This window comes from Dendropsophus ebraccatus, chromosome 1 (genome assembly GCF_027789765.1).
Source record: "Dendropsophus ebraccatus isolate aDenEbr1 chromosome 1, aDenEbr1.pat, whole genome shotgun sequence".
Taxonomy (NCBI): Eukaryota; Metazoa; Chordata; class Amphibia; order Anura; family Hylidae; genus Dendropsophus; species Dendropsophus ebraccatus.
Window position 1 is genome coordinate 187411403 of NC_091454.1, and position 22016 is coordinate 187433418.

Genomic DNA, 22016 nt, shown 5'->3' on the forward strand with positions numbered 1-22016 from the left:
CTCCATTTAATGACACCAGGACCACCTTAGCACTGCACATAATATGAGACAATGCAATTTGCATGAATTATATTTTCATATTATTATTTTCTCTTACGGATTTGTTTTTTGCAGGTGAGTGTACTCTCTATACAAAGCTGACATACTGCAGTGTGCACTGTTGGCCACTAGATGTCAGATAAGAAAACTACACTCTAGACCAGAGCTTTTCAAATTTTTACTTCTGGGGCTGCAACAACCAGTCTATGGTGATGTCTGAGCCTCACCAGCAAAGATATACAACCATGCAGGGATGATGTTACTTATATAGTAGAACTCATAATATCTTCAGCAATGTCAAACAAATACCAGACAGTATAGTAAAGTAATTACAGTATAGTCACCTCCAGTGCTTAACAGGTGACTCACTAACAGCACTCACTCTCTATCCTTCTCCACAGGGCCGCTTTAACCAGAGGGCCCATGGTGCACGTGCACCGGGCCCACTGGTTAAAGGGGCCCCCCCCCCAGCAGGCCGGCCGTTGCTATGTGCGACCAGTGCAGTCGCACAGGGCTCCGGCCACCAGCCTGTCAGGGTGGAGCGCCATGGATGGGTAATCTACTTACCCCTCCATGGCGCCCCCTGCAGGCCCCCCCCCCCGTCTGCCGCTGCCCCCGCTCGCCCGCTGCTGCTGCGGCGCTTCAGCAGCAGCGATACTGACAGAGAGAGAGCCATTGGCTCCCTCCCTGTCAGTCACTCTTGTGGCCGCACTTCCTGAGGTCACAAGAGGCCGCACTCTCCCTCTAGCGCCCGACGTCACTGGAGCGTCGGCGGGAGGGTAAGGGGAGTGCAGCCTCTTGTGACCGCAGGAAGTGCGGCCACAAGAGGGAAGAGAAGAGGAACGCGTGGACCTAGGTGAGTAAGTGTTTTTTTCAATGTTATATGGGAGGGGGAGCACATATACTATTGGGGAGCACAGGGGAGCTATATACTATGGGGGTGCACAGGGGAGCTATATACTATGGGGGTGCACAGGGGAGCTATATACTATGGGGGAGCACAGGGGGCTATATACTATGGGGGAGCACAAGGGGCTATATACTATGGGGGAGCACAGGGAGCTATATACTATGGGGGAGAGCACAGGGGGGCTATATATTATGGTGGAGCACAGGGGAGCTATATACTATGGGGGAGCACAGGGGAGCTATATACTATAGGGGAGCTATATACTATGGGGGAGCACAGGGGGCTATATATTATGGGGGAGCACAGGGGAGCTATATACTATGGGGGAGCACAGGGGAGCTATATACTATGTGAGAGCACAGGGGAGCTATATACACTATGGGGGAGCACAGGGGAGCTATATACTACTGGGGAGCACAGGGGAGCTATATACTATGGGGGAGCACAGGGGGCTATAAACTATGGGGGAGCACAGGGGGCTATATACTATGGGGGAGCACAGGGGGCTATATACTATGGGGGAGCACAGGGGGCTATATACTATGGGGGAGCACAGGGGAGCTATATACTATGGGGGAGCACAGGGGAGCTATATACTACGGGGGAGCACAGGGGGCTATATACTACTGGGGAGCACAGGGGGCTATATACTATGGGGGAGCACAGGGGGCTATATACTATGGGGGAGCACAGGGGAGCTGTATACTACTGGGGAGCACAGGGGGCTATATACTATGGGGGAGCACAGGGGGCTATATACTATGGGCGAGCACAGGGGAGCTATATACTATGGGGAGCACAGGGGGCTATATACTATGGGGGAGCACAGGGGGCTATATACTATGGGGGAGCACAGGGGAGCTATATACTACTGGGGAGCACGGGGGCTATATACTACTGGGGAGCACAGGGGGCTATATACTATGGGGGAGCACAGGGGGTTATATACTATGGGGGAGCACAGGGGGCTATATACTATTGGGGAGCACAGGGGGCTATATACTATTGGGGAGCACAGGGATCTATATACTATGGGGGAAAGCAAAGGGGGGCTATATACTATTGGGGGGAGAGCACAGGGGGGCTATATACTATTGGGGGGAGAGCACAGGGGGGCTATATACTATTGGGGGGAGAGCACAGGGGGGCTATATACTATTGTGGGAGAGCATAGGGGGGCTATATACTATTGGAGAGCACAGGGGGGATATATACTATTGTGGGAGAGCACAGGGGGGCTATATACTATTGTGGGAGAGCACAGGGGGGCTATATACTATTGTGGGAGAGCACAGGGGGGCTATATACTATTGGGGAGCACAGGGGAGCTATATACTATTAGGGAGCACAGGGGAGCTATATACTATTGGGGAGCACAGGGGAGCTATATACTATTGGGGAGCACAGGGGAGCTATATACTATTGGGGAGCACAGGGGTCTATATACTATTGGGGAGCACAGGGGTGCTACTTCCTATTGGGGAGCACAGGGGTCTATATACTATTGGGGAGCACAGGGGTCTATATACTATGGGGGAGAGCACAGGGGGGCTATATACTATTGGGGGGAGAACAGGGGTGCTATATACTATTGGGGGGAGAGCACAGGGGGGCTATATACTATTGTGGGAGAGCACAGGGGGGGCTATATACTATTGTGGGAGAGTATAGGGGAGCTATATACTATTGGAGAGCACAGGGGGGCTATATACTATTGTGGGAGAGCACAGGGGGGCTATATACTACTGGGGAGAGTGCACAGGGGGCTATATACTAATGGGGGAGCGCACAGGAGGGCTGTATATAACTGGAGGAGCACATGAGGGTCTATATACTACAGGGACACCTTAAAACTATGGAGGCACAGAGGGGTGTAACTATGTAGGGGTACAGAGGGGTGTAACTACTGTATAGGGGTACAAGGGACCTAACTACTGTATGTGTTGGAGCCTAAAATATTTGTCTGGCAGATTCTGGAGAGAAGATTCACAGCCAGGAGAAGACTTCAAGGTGGCCCAGGCTGGATGGAGAGAAAAAGAAAAGGTGACAGACTCTGATCGGAGAAGACGCCCCCGGTGAGTCACTGGATGTAACTGCACTCTGTTATAGGGTTGTAGTGTTAGGGGTCATGGTGTGGCGGTATTATGTAATGGTATCATTGGTGATATCTTTCTGTTTTGTTTAGTGCAGTTTTAATGTAATATGTAATCACTGTATGGTGGAAATTGTGTTATAAGGTAACTACTGTATGTACTGGGGCTCTTGATACAGTGTGGGGGCAAATTCAGTACATTATACAATGTGCAGAAAGGTAAGGGGGGGCCCACTCTTGAGGGCTGTGCACTGGGCCCACCAATGTATTAAAACGGCCCTGCTTCTCCACCTCCATGCCATGTAGACTACTTACACTACTTTATTACTTACAGACAGACAGGGCAGAGCGCTATTGGTTCTCTGCTCTGTCATAGTTCTCAGCTGGATGAGTGTCATAGGTATGTAAATACTGGTGAAAGTGGCCAGGTACTGACAACAGCAGTGGGGAGGAGCTATGTCTTACACTTTAAAGGAGCTATCCAGTGAAAATATTTCTCTTTCAATTAAACTTGTTTCAGAAAGTTATATAGATTTGTAATTTACTTCTATTTAAAAATCTCAAGTCTTCCTATAATTATCAGCTGCTGTATGTCCTGCAGGAAGTAGTGTATTATTTTCAGTCTGGCACAGTGCTCTCTGCTGACATCTCTGTTTGAGAGAGGAACTGTCCAGAGGACCAGAAAATCCCTATAACAAAACTTCTTCTGCTCTGTCTTGTCTGGGACAGAGATGTCAGCAGAGAGCACTGTGTCAGACTGAAAAGAATACACCACTTCCTGCAGGACATACAGCAGCTGATAAGTATGGGAAGACTTGAGATTTTTAAATATAAGTAAATTACAAATCTATATAAATTTATGACACCAGTTGCTTTTAAAGAAAAAGATTTTTGCTGGATAACACCTTTAAGAAATGCTACTTTAGGCCATGTTCATTCTACGTATAAGACTGGCCGTTCCGTGACACGGCCAGGTCACGGAACAGCCAGTCTCTGGAAAGATCATCCTTAGGGCAGCAGAGATCCATGCGCGCCGACATCAGAACACCCTACTGCTCACTATCGAGCGAGCGGCTATAGTTTGTACTAACGTTTTTCTTCTAGCGGCTGCAGAAAACTGACATGTCAGTTTTCTCCGGTGCCGCGAGAGATCCCGGCCGGAGCATATACTATGTGTATACGCTCCGGCCGGGATTCCATAGAAGGCAAAGCAACATATATTTTCGTAAAAAGTACGGTCGTTGTTGCCAATTGCAAAAAGGGCCGTACTTTTATGAAAATATACGTTGTGTGAACATAGCCTAAGAATGGTAGAGAAAATTATTTTATTCTGCAGCTTGTCATGAAAACTACTGTATGACTAGGGGTTAATGGCAGAATGATGAGTGTTTCTCATGTTCTTTCACAGTGTAAAGTGGAAGCAAATGGTCAATTGAAAAAAAAGCAAAAAAACAAAAATATAATCACAGTTTAATTATGCAATGTATTTTAATGGCTGCATGAATGATCTCGCCTCGTAAAGACACTGCAAGCGAGTGGCGATCTGGCTAATCGGCACCTGTTTGCGGCTGTAAGCCTTGTAAGAGGACCTGGACTCCTAACTATGCTGGTCAACAAGAGTGTGGCCACCGTGTTCCAACCAAAGTCTATATGTCTGTAAGTGCCATCTGTTAAATGACTGCTCACTTTCCCCCTCTTTTGGCTAGCCTCTCCATCTAATTTCTACCAGTCCGCTGGCTTCACAGGACTGAATTACATGGGTCACAGGGAAGCTGATCTTGTCTGTTGGTCATGAGTTCTCTCTATCCGACCACTTGGGCCCAGCTGTCTCCTTACTATCACTGTTAGTTTTGTCACCTATTATGTAAATGGCTGAATAAATTGACACCCAGGTGGTGTTCACAAACTCACTGTACAATGGGCAGGAACCTACCTTAACCCCTCTGATTATGTCAAATCAGTGTGGATGGTGTCTCACCAGGTCCAGCAGCTTCATTACAGAACATTTTACTTCCTTTTTTAAATGCAGTGTGCCACTACGTGTTTTTCTTTACTTCTTACACATTAGTAAAACTGCATCACTCTAGTACAGGTGGCCACTGTTCCTTACTCCAACCACTAGATGTCAGACTCTCACATCACAGCTACAGCTAACACTAGGTCTAGCTACACACACACTTCCTTAATAGTAACTACTTCCTGTTAGTTGTTAGTTAGTTATTTCCAGGCTACAGGCCAGACAGGATGTGTATATAGTTGGTCCTGCCACTAGCTACCCAACCACTATGGGTTGCTAAACAAGACCCCTAGGGAAACCAGAGACAAGGGAATCTTTACCTTTGCTTATGCCATGGACTCTACTTAAGAAAACAGGGCAATTGACCACCTTACTGAAAAGATGCTCAGCTTTGTAGGAAGGATTCTACAAGCCAGCTCCACCAAGGGCAGAGACCTGGGACTTGTACTACCCACTAGGACGGAAACCCTCTAATGTGAGCAGAAGTGGTTAGATGAGATAACTAGGACTCATCCATATATCAGTACGAGGACTTCTTTAACACTCTAGAGACACATCACCACATCCCGACAGAGTACATAGTACATTAGGCAAAGGCCCTCCTTTCTGGTCCCTGACACCTGTTACCTTACTGTTTCCTCCATCAACTCACCTATCTACCTGTTGGAGTATTATTGCATATTATTTTTGCACTGTTTGTAACTGTTTTGCACTAAGATACCGTTTTCAGGGAAAGTTTGAAAGTTGCGTAAAGTGGGACTAATCTCTGCCGCCGCACTTGCACCTATACCTTGCACCTCACCTCAGTCCAAACCAACATCCGGTTGCCGTGTGTCGAGGGTGGCTGTTATCACTCCTGGTCACCGTGAAAAGTAGCCTCCAAAATACCAGAACCCACCAGCAGGCCCAACATCAGTTCCAGCAACCGGCATAAATGCTTCTGTAGCTTTTTCTGAAAGCTATCACCTCTCTGAGCTAAAATGGTTAAAGAACCAGAGGCTCAAACAGAAGAAATGGCTCCTGGTTCCCCTCTGTTGCTGCTTCTTCTTCCTGCCTCCTGTCCCAAACCGAGAAAAGTGGTGGCAGATCTCACAAAAAGACTACTATCAGAAGGCAGAATGATTGTGTGAGATTGCACTACTGGGCTGCTTTGGCACTGTGCCTATTGATTGGAGGATCAGGTCCATGCCCCTTTTGCACCAAACTGTTGAGATCACCCAGCTGTCTATTTATCCATTTACTCACATACTGAGCACCAGGGATAACAGCAATCATAGTATAGGAGTTTAGATTCCCCTAGAACGCATATGTTATCTTATTCAACCTGTTCCACAATTAGAGACCCTACATTTTCAAAATATTTGGAAACTAGATATCTTAATTAGTCCCCGCCTGCTGGGGCACACGCGCAGATTTAAAGGCACGGTACGCCCCTAATGGTGCACCAAAACACTCCCCTATAAATCCCTGCACCTCCCTGACCCCTCTGTTAGAACCTCTGCATGCTTCCATAAGTGTGTAGTCCCAGCTCTCCCGTTGTTCCTGCCAACTGCCTGTGGTTCCACCCTGTGACTGCTGTCCTAGTTCCAGCCAAGAATCCCGCTGTGTCCCAGCCTGCCTGCCTACCTGTCTCCAGCTGCACTTCGCCTGCCACCACTAGCAAGGCAAGCCAGGGGTAGCCACCTGGGGGTCACCTGCTACAGCAAGTCTTTCCCACCTTGCGATGGGCACTGATAAACACCAGTGGCCTCTTAGACTCCGAGGTGGTACAGCCGATCCGCGTCTCCACAGTTGTGTCAGGCTGTCCATGTAATGTAAGAAAGGAAGCGTTGGGTCCTCCATGAACAGGGATACTCTGTGTATCCTCTCACCTCTGTGTTTAGTTGAAGGTGGTATATAACAAATAATTACCCCCACAAGGAATCTACTAATGGAGTATTTGAATTGGGTTTTATAAACAAACCACCCCCTTTAGCATTGTAAATGGAATGAAAATTGGGCTGTATAAACAAGACACCCCCTTTAACCTTGTAAATGGAACCAAACTTACAATAAAGAATCAGCTAAAACGCCAATGCCATAATGCCCCTTCCTGAATCTGTGAAGAGCTCTATGCCCCCTCTTCCATCCCGAGTAGGTAATGACCCACTATAATGTCTCTCCACATCATTTTATCGTGTAATATTACACAGAGAACAAAGCGAGAGACTTGTCTAACTTTTACTTGTAATATGATTCATCTCACTCCCGGCCATAACTTCCAGATTTATGAAATGTTACTAAGTATGGTTTTATTGGGGACATTTTAATACATTACTGGCAATTACCACATCACTGCCATGCCTGTCAGGAATGGCATGTGTGCCAGGGTGATTTATTGCCTATGCTATGTGCCAGTCGTCTTTCAGCATTCAGTGCCTCTGATTTGCTTGGCATTGCATTTCAGAGCCTGCTGTTGCCACACAAAGCGATGGGAATGTGTTCTGAGAAGCCTCATCACTCAGGTTTTACAGGATCCTATTATTATTTATTACCATAATTGTGCTGTTTCCTGGGGCGATAAATAAGGATTGATGGGATATGATGACAGCCAGAGAAAGAGAGAGAAACAAGACTCTCTTTCATATATCACATAGCACTGACATCAGAGAGAGCCACTTTCACAGTTTCTCCGGCTGATTGGATCAAGTCAACCCGAAACCAATTAGTTTACTTTGTCTCTTTCTGGGGTTGATAAACATTTTACCTGTTGAATTTAGACATAATGTAATCTTCATATTCTCTGCAGGTTTCCCGGGGTTTATCATATGCTTTCCATTGTTTAATACAATTACATGCCAGCAAAACGCTGACATTTCTTGACATTATCACTGTACTTGCAATTATTAAATCTGTACCCACCGATCAGACTTAAAGGGGTTATCCAAACATGGCCACTTTCTTTCAGAAACAACACGACTCTTGTCTCCAGGTCAGGTGCGGTTTGCAGTTAAGCTCCATTCATTTCAATAGAACTGAGCAGCAAAACCCCGCCCAAGCTGGAGACATAAGTGGGGCTGTCTCTGGAAGAAAGTGGCCATGTTTTTGTAGCACTGGATAACCCCTTTAATTTTCCACCAAACCTAATAAGAACCCCCTTCTGATTTACTATATTAAAAGCATCATGTTCTACTGCAGATGACATGATCCAGTTCAATTGGGTGCAGCATGTTCCATGTCACGGAACAGAAAAGTTAGCAAACTTCTTTGAGGGTGGGTTAACACATCATTGATCCACGGCGGATTTCTTGCTGCGAGTTTGCAGCTAAATCCGCTGCGGATCCCTTCACTGTCACTTTCAATACAATGACATACTCGCAGCAGAATTGTCATCCCGCTGCGAGTATTTAAAAGGCAGCCCCCTTAAAAGGGTTATCCAGCGCTACAAAAACATGGCCACTTTTCCCCCTACTGTTGTCTTCAGATTGGGTGGGGTTTCGAAACTCAGTTCCATTGAAGTAAATGGAGCTTAATTGCAAACCGCACCTGAACTGGAGACAACAGTAGGGGGAAAAGTGGCCATGTTTTTGTAGCGCTGGATAACCCCTTTAACCCCTGCACTCCAGCTTTCTTTGCGGGGTCCCAGCGTCTGGATGTTCCACTCAGCCAGTCAGTGCACCGAAAAGAACCCACAAAAACGAATGCTCCACGCAGATGTTTTGAACCTTGTTTCTATGTAAAACCAGAACTGCAAGGTAATAGTAGTAATAACTGAACCAATGTGCTGACCACTGTCTCAGCCTTAGTTTCCCCATGAGGCATCTTATGCATGTTTTTAAACCTTAATGTTGGTAGACTATGGGGGAGATTTATCAAACATGGTGTAAAGTGAAACTGGCTCAGTTGTCCCTAGCAACCAATCAGATTCCACCTTTCATTCCTCACAGACTCTATGGAAAATGAAAAGTGGAATCTGATTGGTTGCTAGGGGCAACTGAGCCAGTTTCACTTTACACCATGGTTGATAAATCTCCTCCTATGTTGTTAAGGAGTCATCTGGTTTTATTTCTCTCATTAATTACCCAGATGACTATTTGTGCATTGAGCCTGCTGGGTTCGATACTTATACTTTTGTAACCATGCTTATGATGATTGTGCAGGATTTGGCATATCCATTGATGTTGAAAAATTCCTTGGTTGGGACTAGCCGTTTTGCTGAAGACAAGCTAGTTGACCTATGTCTGGGAGTTTGGCAGTTGTTGGGTTTTTGCAAGGTCATACTACTTAAAGTGAACCTTTTGAGCAGGGAAAACAGGGGTGTAATCAACCTCATGTCTAGGGAAGGCTAGTCAACTTGATTCCAAGCATACCCTCTTCATTTCAATAGTCCTTTGCATCGTCAATATAGAAGCCTTTGTATTAATAGGCAGGAGTCCAGGCAGGTCCAGCCCAGCTCCTCTTTATCACCACTTCTTGGCTAAGGGCCCTATTCCACGGGATGATTATCGTTTGCATACTCGTTAATGATAAACGTTCGAAACAATCGCTGTAGCGAAAGACCTGAAATCGTTCACCCATTTACATGGAACGATAATCGTTACTTATGATCGTTCTTGCGGTCGTCTTGTCGTCGCTACTGCGTTCGTCACTACTGTGAACTACCGAATGACATCTTATTAAATGCGAACGATTTGCAAACGAGCAACAATAAAAATAGGTCCAAGTCTTAATAAACGATCAACGATTTCTCGTTCGGTCGTTAATAGTTAACTGCTATTCAAACGAACGATTATCGTTTAGATTCGAACGATTTAACGATAATCTGAACCATAATCGTCCCGTGGAATAGGGCCCTAATTTGTATCAGCCTACTCCATTCAACTGACAGTCACTAGGTTTAGAGGAAATTGGCTAGACTTATCTGGGCTGTTGCAACACTGGAAAATATTCCTTGAAATCCCGCCTGCCTCAGGGTCAAGCAGTGTGTCTATAGGAGGGCTTGTGTGCCTCCTCTCTCCGTGGCTCTCCTCTTAAAGAATTGACATTTGAATTCTTTGAGTAGACGCACGCGAGCCCTCCTATAGACACACTGTTTGACATTGAGGCAGGCGGGATTCCACTGAATGTGCTCGGTGTAAACAGGCCTTAGGGCTCCATCCATCTTCTTCAGCCACCAGTAATCAAATACTAAGACTTCAGGTTCAGATGCACCAGAACATACTCATACTCGTAACTCATCTCTAGTGGCTGGTATTGGGGACTACTTCCTAAAACTTTTTGCAAATTAAAAAAAAAAAATGGCTTCCTACCTCTAAAGTAATTGTTGTATGAATTATTTTAGATGAATTGGTGGTGAGTTTAGTCTGGAGAATAAGCAATACAAGTCCTGTACTTACCCCACTTACTCCACAGCAGGTTTGTAACTGTACATATAACCATAGAAACATTGCAAAGGACACGGTGGCAGGATGACAGCATGTGCTAACCCAGAACAAAATGCAATGTTACGTGATTAATTCTCTAAACTTTACAAGCAGACAGTGGTAAAGTAATGGACTTACCAAAAGACAGATGACAAGAACTAATAGTATATTTATAACCTGGACTATATGTAGTATTAAATTAATGTGCTATTCCTAGGCATTGTCAGCCTGAAAGTTACTTACCTAAGAAGAATGATGAATTTATCAACAGCACAAAATGTATAAATGTGGGCATTGGTGTATGTGCATTGGTGTCAAAGAATGAAGGACTGCAAGGATAAGCTAATAATCTTCCTTTATCACTCTATAGCGTCTGTTACCATGCATGTATATATATATATATATATATATATATATATATATATATATATATATATATATAGAAAAGAGGGGACCCAAATAATAATAAATAAATGGAATTTTCTCCTAGTGCTGATTTTTAATCTAATGCTCCTCTAGGGATAGATTGGTCCTTCTTCTCTCTTGAATGAAATAATAGTGCAACCTTTTGATCTATTAGATGCTGTGCAGCTGCTCATGGAGGCTCCGATTTCAGGTCTTGTCTATGTCATACTGGTGATGATATAGGGCACACCCTGTATAGTTTTCCTTTTGGTTCACATAAAGAGATGATCGAACAGCGGAAAATCTTAGGTTCTATAGAACTCGAACCTTGTCGAACCTTCTGCATTTGATTCCTGATGCCTTCCCGGTCCGTGGGGAAGGAGGAGACAGCCCGGGTACTGCCTGGAATTCCGGGATTCAGCCTAGGTAATAGGAATTCCAGGCGGTACCCAGGCTGTCTCCTCCTTCCCCACGGACCGGGAAGGCATCGGGAATCAAATGCGGAAGGTTCAACAAGGTTAGAGTTCTATAGAAACTAAGATTTTCCGCTGTTCGATCAGCTCTACACATAAACACCTTACGAAACTAGTGCATCGATATCCTTCTTTTCCCTCCACATATCATCTATAGGAGTATACTGTAAATCATTCCCTAGCTCAGTGAAGTGCAGTGTTGAGTCAGGGCATTATCTCCAGCACAGTGTCATGACATGGCAGTGAAAAGTAGGTGCTGTCATGTGTCAAGTGCACCAGCAGCCTTTTCTTCTCCCATTCACTACTGTGGAAGACAGCAAAGAGGAAAAAAAATCAGGCCCGCCCCCTGCTCTGACGACATCGACCCAAGATGGCGCTCGGGAGAAGAGGACGGGGTAGACAGTGATAACTTTGTAATGTGTGTTAATTAAGCATAAAAAGTAAATCGCCGTACTACTCCTTTAACCCCTATAACCTTCAAAGTGCTGTAAAATAATAGGCAAATACTCAGTGGTGGCACCTTGTGGGCAAAAGTGAATACTACAGGTCTGAGCATATAGAATCGCGAAAGCATAGGAACCTTTACCAAACACCTCAGCAGGGGCTCATCTATTCTTGTTCACTGCAACTACATAGTTAGTTCTTCAACCATCAAACATATTGTACCAAGTATATTGTGCGCCTACCAAGCTGGCTGTTCCATCATTGTGAAGGAACTATGGCTATCTATTTAAAGAAGTGCCATAAAATACTACATTTCCCTCACAGCTAAACACCACAGGATTCAGAATTTAATTTTAGGGATGTCATTATAGGATAAGCCATTTAGCAGGATTTTAGAATGCCACAGTATGTAGAAGAAACCAATGCATTGACTATTGTAATGGATATAGGCTCATGGCCCTAGTGCAGCAAAGCAACCACCATTAACCTCACTATCACATAGGGTTTGATAGCTATTAATGTTTATTAGTACTCTTACTTGCTCTTTAAACAGGCTAACTACAGAATCTTATTGACAGAAACAAGCGGGGAAAGTGTGGCTAGAACATATGTTTACACTCTCCAGAGCCTGTCTGACATTCTGAGCGAGGAGCAGGTTACATACAAAAGGTAATCCTCAATCAATATATTATAACTGGCTTTCAGTCAGTGCACGACTTCTGTCTTCTGTGCTCTTTAAAGCAGTCACTCAAGCAACAAAGTCTCTTTCAGATATTCAAGGACGAGGATTGACAGATGTCTACCTTCTAACATCATTGTGTTCTATAGATTGACTGTCAGCGGACGAGACGTGTAATCAATGCAAAGGCAGCCCTGTGATGAAGTGAACAACAGCTCTTCGACTGTCACACCAACAATGGACTGAAGAATCTATGGATTACTAGGTGTCCGCGGAGTATTTCTTTTTTATGTTATCTACTGATGTGGTGTAATTTTATGGAGCTGTTGACTTAGATTTATCGTGAGGTTTGCAAGGCTAAGCTCTCTGTCCATACAGAACAGGTACAGGTCCACATTTACACTGTACGTGACTCTTTTGCACACACAGAATGTATCATCAATAGGTTATTTGTAAATCAATCTGTAAGAAGAAAAAACACTGATGTGTCAATTGATTATCTATAAGGTTCCCTCCAAATGGGATTGTCCTCTGCTAGACCTTGGAATTTACTCATTTGCCAGAGCCCATATAGTGGACCAGTCTGACTCTCAACAGAACTGAGCTGGATGTTGGCTCCTCTCAATATATTTGTGCTTACTTAATTTTCTATGTCTTAATGTAATGGTATGTGAGCCTAGTATAGTAAGTTTAGGGCAGGGCACTTTAAAGGGGTAGTCGGGCGGGGGGGGGCTTTTTTTTCCTGACACCAGGGAGTAGGTGGCTGAGGGAAATGACGTCCACCCACCTCCCCGGTTCCAGAGGCGGCTCCCGCATTGCGGCGCTCCGGTCCCCGGTTCCCGGCTACTTTCTGGTGTCTGATGCGGGCCCGAGATGTGACGTCTCAGGTCCGCGCAGCCAGTCAGTGACGGAGGCGGAATCCGTTTCAGGTCCGCTTATCGTCTCGGGCCCGCGTCAGACACCAGGAAGCGGCTAGGAACCGGGTACCGGAGCGCCGCGATGCGGGACCCGCCGCTGGAACCGGGGATTTAAGTGGACGTTGTTTCCCTTAGCCACCTACTCCCCAGTGTCAGGAAAAAAATGCCCCCCCCCGCCGGAGTACCCCTTTAAGCTTTTGTTACGTCATAGTCCCTGCCTCTCTTGTGTCACGGGGCGTAACTACCACCAAAGCAGCCAAAGCAGCCCAACACATCAGGAGCCCATCCCTGCAATTCACCGAGCCTCCAGAGTTGTCTTCATACTGCCAAGGGAGATGCCTACCATGGGAGACACTATGTACTGGGAGGGTAGTATAATAGGCGAGATGTCTTGGGGTTACTATGTGCGCAAGGATACAAGCTACAATGTCTACCACAGGGAGGTGTCTACCTAAGGAAGATGCCTACCATGGCGGACACTAGGGGAGATGCCTACCATAGGGGGCACTATCTACTGGGGGATACCAGGGGAGATGCCTAACATATGCTTTGAACTAGAGCTAACAAACAGGGGGACTACCTACAGTGGGATGGCGGAAAGGAGGTTGGCCAAATTAAAAATTTGCTATGGGGCCCAGCCCTTTCTAGTTACACCCCTGTTGTGTTATTAGATTTACTAATTATGGGGGAGTCCATTTTACAGCCCCTCTTGAAGGAAGCATCTAAGTTATAGAGGGCAGAATGAGTGTGTGCGAGGTGGTGAAACTACTGTGGCCAGTAACACGTGGGGTTGGGTAGAGTCTAGAGAGTACAAATGCAGGAGTTGCCCCACCATGTAAGAAACTGTCACTTTGTCTACTGACATGGCCAATGCCTTGAGGGGGTAAGTAATAGACAATGCTACTTATTTCCTGTAATGTTAAATTTTGCACCTCTCAGCCAGGAAGAAGAAATGCCAACTTGTTATTCCAGTTGTCATTTTCCAGGTGCTAAAGAGTAAGAAACCACAGTATATGTTTGCCTATGGTCTTTCCGAAGCTTCCTGAAACTGCACTTACTATCTAGTGCCCTGGAAAGGTATTGTAGTTGATAATTTATTATTTCTATTCCAAAGAAAGGACAGAGCACCAGTGCAAGAATAGATTCTCCAAAACAGTTTTTAATGGATAGAAAAAGAAAGAAAAAAATACTGTATTTTCCTGCATATAAGACTACTTTTTAACCCAGGAAAATCTTCTTAAAAGTCAGGAGTTGTCTTATATGTCACATACGGTTGGGGGAGCCAAAAATAATGTCCACATCCCGGGCGACCGAATAAAGGGCAGAGGAAGCTGCAGCCAACCTGGGTATGGAAAAAAGAGATACGGTAGAGTGATGCTGTGCCCAGAAAAACACACCTCTTTCACCTGTCTGCCCCACCCTTATATCCTACCGGTATCACTGTACCTCCTTCTCTGCCTCTCAGATCTCACTGCTGTCTGATGTTTTTTATTAACTTTTATTTGGTGTGCATTGGAAGAAGGGGTAGTCTTATACACTGAGTATATCCCAAACACTATATTTTAACTGGAAACGTTGGGAGTCTTCTTATTTGTCCAGTCTTCTTATACGCCGGAAAATACAGTATTTATAAAAAAAAAAAGTATATATGTATAAAAGCACACAGGTTCACTATAACCCAGAGATAAAGTTAAAGGGGTTTTTCGTTCATTTTAAACTTTTAATATGTTGCTACCCTGGTAGAGAACATAACAAATAAGCTATTCTTACCTTCAGTCCATGCTGAGAAGGAGTAGTTTAGACGGGATTGTTTACCTGGAAACCCAGACGGTGGAGGCGAGGTAAGAATAGCCTGTTAGCTATGTTCTCTGCCAGGGCATCAACATGTTAGAAGTTTAAAATGTTTAAAGTTGTGTTTTGTCTCTATAGCTAGCAGCATAAAGCATAAAAAAGAAGACAATGGGAAATATAAAGGTCCCATAAACAAAGTGGATAATGTGAAGATTAATGGCAGGGATACACAAAGGACAGGGTGAAGGTGAGGGTATGAATCAGGAATAAAAAAAGACCAGGCCTGGATTTCGGTACAAGGCTGAAGACCAGGGTATATTGGCTTGTATCTATGTGTAAAAAATCTGCAGCAAAGTGACTGCGCAGCGACTTCTCTAGACATCCACGATACACTAATAAATAATCCTGTCCAATAAAAATGATATATGAGATTATGATCTGCCATAACATGCAATCCTACGCAGGCAGAAATCAATATGGCAACTCACCTGCCAGCATGATATGCGGAGACACAGTGAAAGCTCCTACTGACTTCTAAGAGCTTACTATGTATATTGTTTCTGGATTTATCTTTTTATTTCCCCATCTCTGAGCCCCGGGTAGTTTCCAGGCATGGCGCTCATCTGGGCCTCCTGTCACCCGGAGTTAAGAGCGGAGATTGGAACCGGCCTGCTGTGCTGTGACACTTGTGGTTTGCCAGGCACAGAGTGACTGATAACCTGTCAGGATTCATGTGGGGCTGTCACTACCCCACGGTAATAAATGAGTTTATGAAAATTGGAACTTTACATTAATTGGGTCAGTGACCCATAACTCTGTGGATGAATACATGAGACATAATGAAATTACTGCAGAAGCCTCGGCGCTATGAATCTCTTGTGAGAAGCTTCTCGGTTTACACCCTCGCGAACAGAAGGCCTCGTTCAGATGAGTGAGATGATCTGCAGACCTCCCCCAGCCCCCTACCCATCCCCAGGATTGAAAGTTAAATCACATTAACGTTGGTGCCATTTGTCTTTCATTTTTCTGTAATTGATATAAAGAATGTATATGAGGTAAAGGTGAAGTCTTATTTGGTAACATATGCTGCTCTGAAATGAAAGCAGTCAGCCATGAAACAACTTCTCCATCATCATTAGTGGATGTCTCATATTTAAAGGCACCAGGAATGTAGAAGAAAAATTATGGCTATAGTATATACAATAGATTACAGAAAACTTGGTTGCTGGAGTGTGGCCTATTCAATGAACTAAACCGATCTATGTGGAAAGATATGCAATATAAGCACCCAAATCATCCAGAATCCTGAAAGGCAAACCCCTAATCTGATATGGGGGGTTGTACAGGGTTGTTGTCTTTCAGTGCTGGCCACACCATAGTCGATGGATGTGGTTTAAATCTATTGAAGGGATTGGAGCATAGTTGCAGTAATACACACAGCTTGGGCCTAGATGTAGAAGTGGATTTGGTAGAATGCAGCCATGTTTTTATAATTTTGTACAAAAACTGTAAATGTGAAGAAATGTAAATTTGTGTAGTCATTTATAACAGTTTGTAGCCTATGGATCCCAGATAACAATACTATTTTAATTTTATTTCTATTGCCTTCTGTTCCAAAGACATTTGGTGTACAAGTCACCCAACAGCCTCCTCAGAAGGAGACATGAATCTAAAAATGGCCATACCCCTTCAAGCCAGATGGAACTTGCAAGGGCAGGTGTTGCAGTACCACTGCGGCACTTGTCATAAGGGTCAGCGTGGTATAGGCCACTATGAGCCTGGAGTCCAGCAGTAACTTAAAAACGTTAGGACTTTTATTGAAAAGTTTCCTAAAGGCACAGTATACAGTAAATCACAGTCCTTTGTTAACAAGGTGCAATATAGGTTAGCTTGAGTGTTGAATGAGGTTGAATCACTAAATTTAAGAAGTTAAATCACTGCTTTATCAGGGATACTGGGTAAGACTTGGGCTCATTTGTGGCTCTTTAGACTTTCTGCTGTAAGCAGGTACAGTATACTGAAGGAAATACTTTTTGGAGAGTAGAATAAAGCTTCCGGATTACTTAATAGAAGAAATACCTGTCTACGGCTATAACAATCCACCTATTGCTGGTCAAGGGCACCGAGTGACACAAATCCAGAAAAACAGGCCCCAACTTGTGGGCAAGCTAGCCGTCAGAGTTCTCCTTTAGGTCCTAACAGGTTTGCGGCAGAGTTACTCGGCTTCAGTTGCTCTTTCCAATATGCTAACATTCTGAGGCTCCTGTTGAAATTATCAGGGCACTTAAAAAGAAGAGAAGAATAGTCCCTCAGCATGGATAAGTGAGTAGCCTCACTGCAGGTTTACAAGCCTGTCATGGCTAGCACAGGAACAAAAGGTAAAACAACAAATCAAGAAAAGCATCTGCAGCAACCAAGGGCAGCCACATGATTTTTAGCTAAGGCAGGTGTACTTATTCAGCTCTTGTCAAAGGGCTTGAGTGGTATATGCCCTCCCTGGGTCCCAGACACATGCCCATTAAAGTTGCGTGGGTGCAGAGGAACCACAGAGTCCAGCAATACCATAAACATTTGGAGACTTTTTCTGTAGAAATTCTTAAAGGTGCTGCTCATGTTAGTAACATCTCTTTCAATAAATATGCACAAATAAAGCAGCTTGAGAGTTTTACTGACTGAGATCCCTTGCAATACTTTGGATACTTGGAATACTTTAGATCAGTGCCTTTAGCAGACATAGTAAGGCATACTTGAGGCTTGAGATATTCACAGTTGCTAGCAGGTATACTGTAGAAAATACTTTTAGGATGTTTTCACAAAGTATCTTTAAAGCGACTCTGTACCCACAATCTGTCCCCCCCCCCAAACTTCTTGTACCTTCAGATAGCTTCTTTTAATCCAAGATCTGTCCTGGGGTCTGTTCGGCAGGTGATGTAGTTATTGTCCAAAAAAACAACTTTTAAACTGGCAGCCCTGTGCCCAACGGCCGTGGCCTAGATTGTGTATGCATTAGGCTGGCACACCCTCTCTGTCCCTCCTCCCCACCGTCTTCATCATTAGGAATGCAATTAGAACATTTTCTCCTGTCTGAACATTGCACAGGTGCCTTAAAGGAAAAGTCTGGTGAAAAATTTTATTAAAGTATTGAATTGCCCCTACAAATTACTAATATACACTTATTATGGGAAATGCTTATAAATGCTTTTTTCCCTGCACTTACTACTGCATCAAAGCTTCACTTCCTAGATAACATGGTGATGTCACTTCCTGGATAACATGGTGATGTCACGACCTGACTCCCAGAGCTGTGCGGGGTGTGGCTGCTGGAGAGGATGATGGCAGGGGGACACAGGCCACTGAAGGGACACTGAGCATCCCTCTGCCATCATCCTCTCCAGCAGCCACAGCCCACACTGCTCTGGGAGTCGGGTCGTGACATCACTATTTTATCCATGAAGTGAAAAAAGCACTTTATAAGCATTTCCCATAATAAGTGTATATTGATGATTTGTATAACTTTTGTGGAGCAATACAATACATTAAAGGGAACCAATCACCGGAAAAACGCATATAAAGCTTTTGAAATGTGCTGTTAGACCACACAGCACACTTGCCACACATGTTTTCATAGCATCCTTGCCTCCCCCATGTAAGCCGCAAAGTAACTTTGTAAAACTGGTGCCCTGTATACAAATTACCTGAGGTAGTCATCAGGGCGGTGTGCCGGTAGCAGGTAGTCACAGTCCCCTGGGCGTTCTTTTGCTGTAATCACGCCCCTCTGGGTGTGATTTAAATGGAAAAATAGCTGTGACGTCACATGGGAGCGCGCCGTGCCCAACGTCGGCGCGGCTACATTCTGATACCGGGCCGCCGCCGCGCGTGCGCAGTACAGCCGCTTCCATTCCGGCTGTACTGCGCCTGTGCAGAATAGCCTGGCACTCCGGCTCACACTGAGTTTGAGGCTATTCTGCACAGGCACAGTACAGCCGGAATGGAAGCGGCTGTACTGCGCATGCTAAGCGGCGTCAGAACGTAGGCGCGCCGACGTCGGGCACAGCGCGCTCCTGAGTGACGTCACAGCTACTCGGCCATTTGAATCATGCCCAGAGGGGCGTGATTACAGCGGTAGAACGCCCAGGGGACTGTGACTACCTGCTACTGGCACACCGCCCTGATGACTACCTCAGGTAATTTGCATACAGGGCGCCAGTTTTATAAAGTTATTTGCGGCTTACACAGGGGAGGCAAGGAGGCTATGAAAACATGTGTGGCAAGTGTGCTGTGTGGTCTAACAGCACATTTCAAAAGCTTTATATGCGTTTTTCTGCTGATTGGTTCCCTTTAATAGAAATTTTCACCTGACTTCTCCTTTAATGATCCAGCCCATGTGCTGTGCTTACACAGCTGAGGAATAGGAGACAATCTGCCTGGAGCATTCCTAATGATGAAGAGGGCGGGGAGGAGGGACAAAGAGGTTGTGCCAGTCTAATGCTTACACAATCTAGGCCACGGCCGTTGGGCATGGGGCTGTCAGTTTAAAAGTTGTCTTTTAGGACAATAACTGCATCACCTGCCGAGCGGACCCCAGGACAGATCTTGTATTAAAAGCAGCTATCTTAAAGTACAAGCAGTTTGGGGGGTCAGATTGTGGGTACAGAGTCACTTTAAGGTAGTTACTGTTTACTCAGTGGTTTAGTTACTTTAGACTTGGTGACAGTGAGCTACAGTACCTTAAGGGGGATCTATCCAGAAACTGGATTCTCAACTTTAGGAGTTCTAACCACCTTAGCTGGGTGGCCATAAACTTGAATGGTACCTTTATTCACATATATAAAGTTCTGCCCAATGCTGGTTGAGGGCATTTAGTGACACAAATCCAGGAGCACAGGCCCTACCTTATGGGTAAAGCAGATTTGGCAGCTTGAGTGGCACTTTCCTGGCTGTTGACTTCAATGGCTCCTGTCTTAGTTATCAGGGCACTTTTAAGAAGAGATAACCTGAGATAGCCCTCAGTGTGGATAAATCCTTGGTCCCCATCTATAATAGTCTCACAACAGGTGTTACTAGCCCAGAGTGCCTATCACTGGAACACTGAAGAAAAGCAAAGCAGGAACAGCATTCAGTAAACTCCTCTCCCTGGCTGAACTGAACTCATGGCCGGCTTCCCTACTATAAAGGGATATCGGGGAACTGTGGGGTGAATGGGGGAAAATAAAATGCCATTGACTGTTTGTCTAACCTCTGATTAGAGGAAATGGGGAAGGACTACTGTGAGGTACCCGCCATAGGGATTGGTTCTCAGTTAGCTTACAGACAGATTGCATAACACAGAAAAATACATGACTTTTGCAGTTAACCCTTGTCAAACCTACCTTCAGCTATGCCATACAGTATAAAGAGACATCTAGTGGTGTGAGTGCAGTAAGACACCTTCAGCCCAGGATACATATACTTATAGTACCGACCTACATAGAACAGGAGAGCAATGGCACATCTTTTCTGGGACATTGCACATCCGCTATACTGCACTCCCTAGCTGAACTGCTGAACTGAACACATGGCCTGTTCCACACGTATATAAAAGCCTCAGGAAGCTAAATGATTGGAGGAAAGGACTTAGAAGACTGTGAGTCTGACTGGTGACTGGTTTACTGAATACAGAAGGAACACAGGGATTGGACCCCAACTAACTCTCAGCTGGTGGCAGAACACAAGTGCAATACATGATGTTGGTCACATGTACATAACTCATTACACTTTTCCCTCCGCTGTGCCTGGCAACAATAAAACACATCTACCGTATTTTCTGGGGTATAAGACGACAGGGTGTATAAGACGACCCCTAACTTTTCCAGTTAAAATATAGAATTTGGGATATACTTGCTGTATAAGACTACCCCTCTTCAAACGCACTAGATCTGAGAGGCAGAGAAGCAGATACAGTAATACCGGTAAAATACAAGGGCCAGCAAGACGGGTGAAAGAGGTGTGTTTTTCGTATCTCTTTTTTCCATACCGCAGATGCCTGCAGCTTGCTCTGCCCTTCATACAGTCACCGCATGTGGCAGGGATGCGGCCGTTCTTCAGCTCCCCCCACAATATGTGGCGACCACAGATTCTACAGTCCAGTTCCAAAGTTTTTCAGCACCCACCCTATCAGACGACACCTGGCGTATAAGACGACCCCTGACTTTTGAGAAGATTTTCCTGGGTTTAAAAGTAGTCTTATACGCAGGAAAATACTGTAGTTGTGGGAGTGCAATACTACACCTTCAGCCCAGAATATATACTTGGTAGTACCAACCTACATAAAAATACAAAACAGCAATACACACCTGTTCTGGGACATTGCACACTCCCTGAGCGTAAGATTGCCACCTCCTTATGAAAGAATATTTATATATTCGTGTGTTCATGTTGTGTTTTATATGATTGCTATATGACCCATAAGTCATCTATAATACATGCCATTGGTATACACAGGGATGTCAAACTCAGGCCCTACAGCTGTTGCAAAAATACAATTCTCATCATGCCTGGACAGCCAAAGCTTTAGCTTGATAGCTTTAGGCATGATGGGAATTGTAGTTTTGCAACAGCTGTAGGGCCTAAATTTGACATGTGTGGTATACAGGTACATATCATGTTGGCAGAGTACTGTGCCTCTTAACTTTAGACTACTTTGGTAATGTTCACTGAACGTTTTCCCAGCTAGATATTCCATATAAATCATTTTTGCATTCTTATCCAAACTCTGCATACGCTCTCACGGATGAACGATGACTGATAATATCGTAAGTGATTTGCAATTAGTTATGTTTTTAATGAAAACTTTTTGTTATCTTCCATT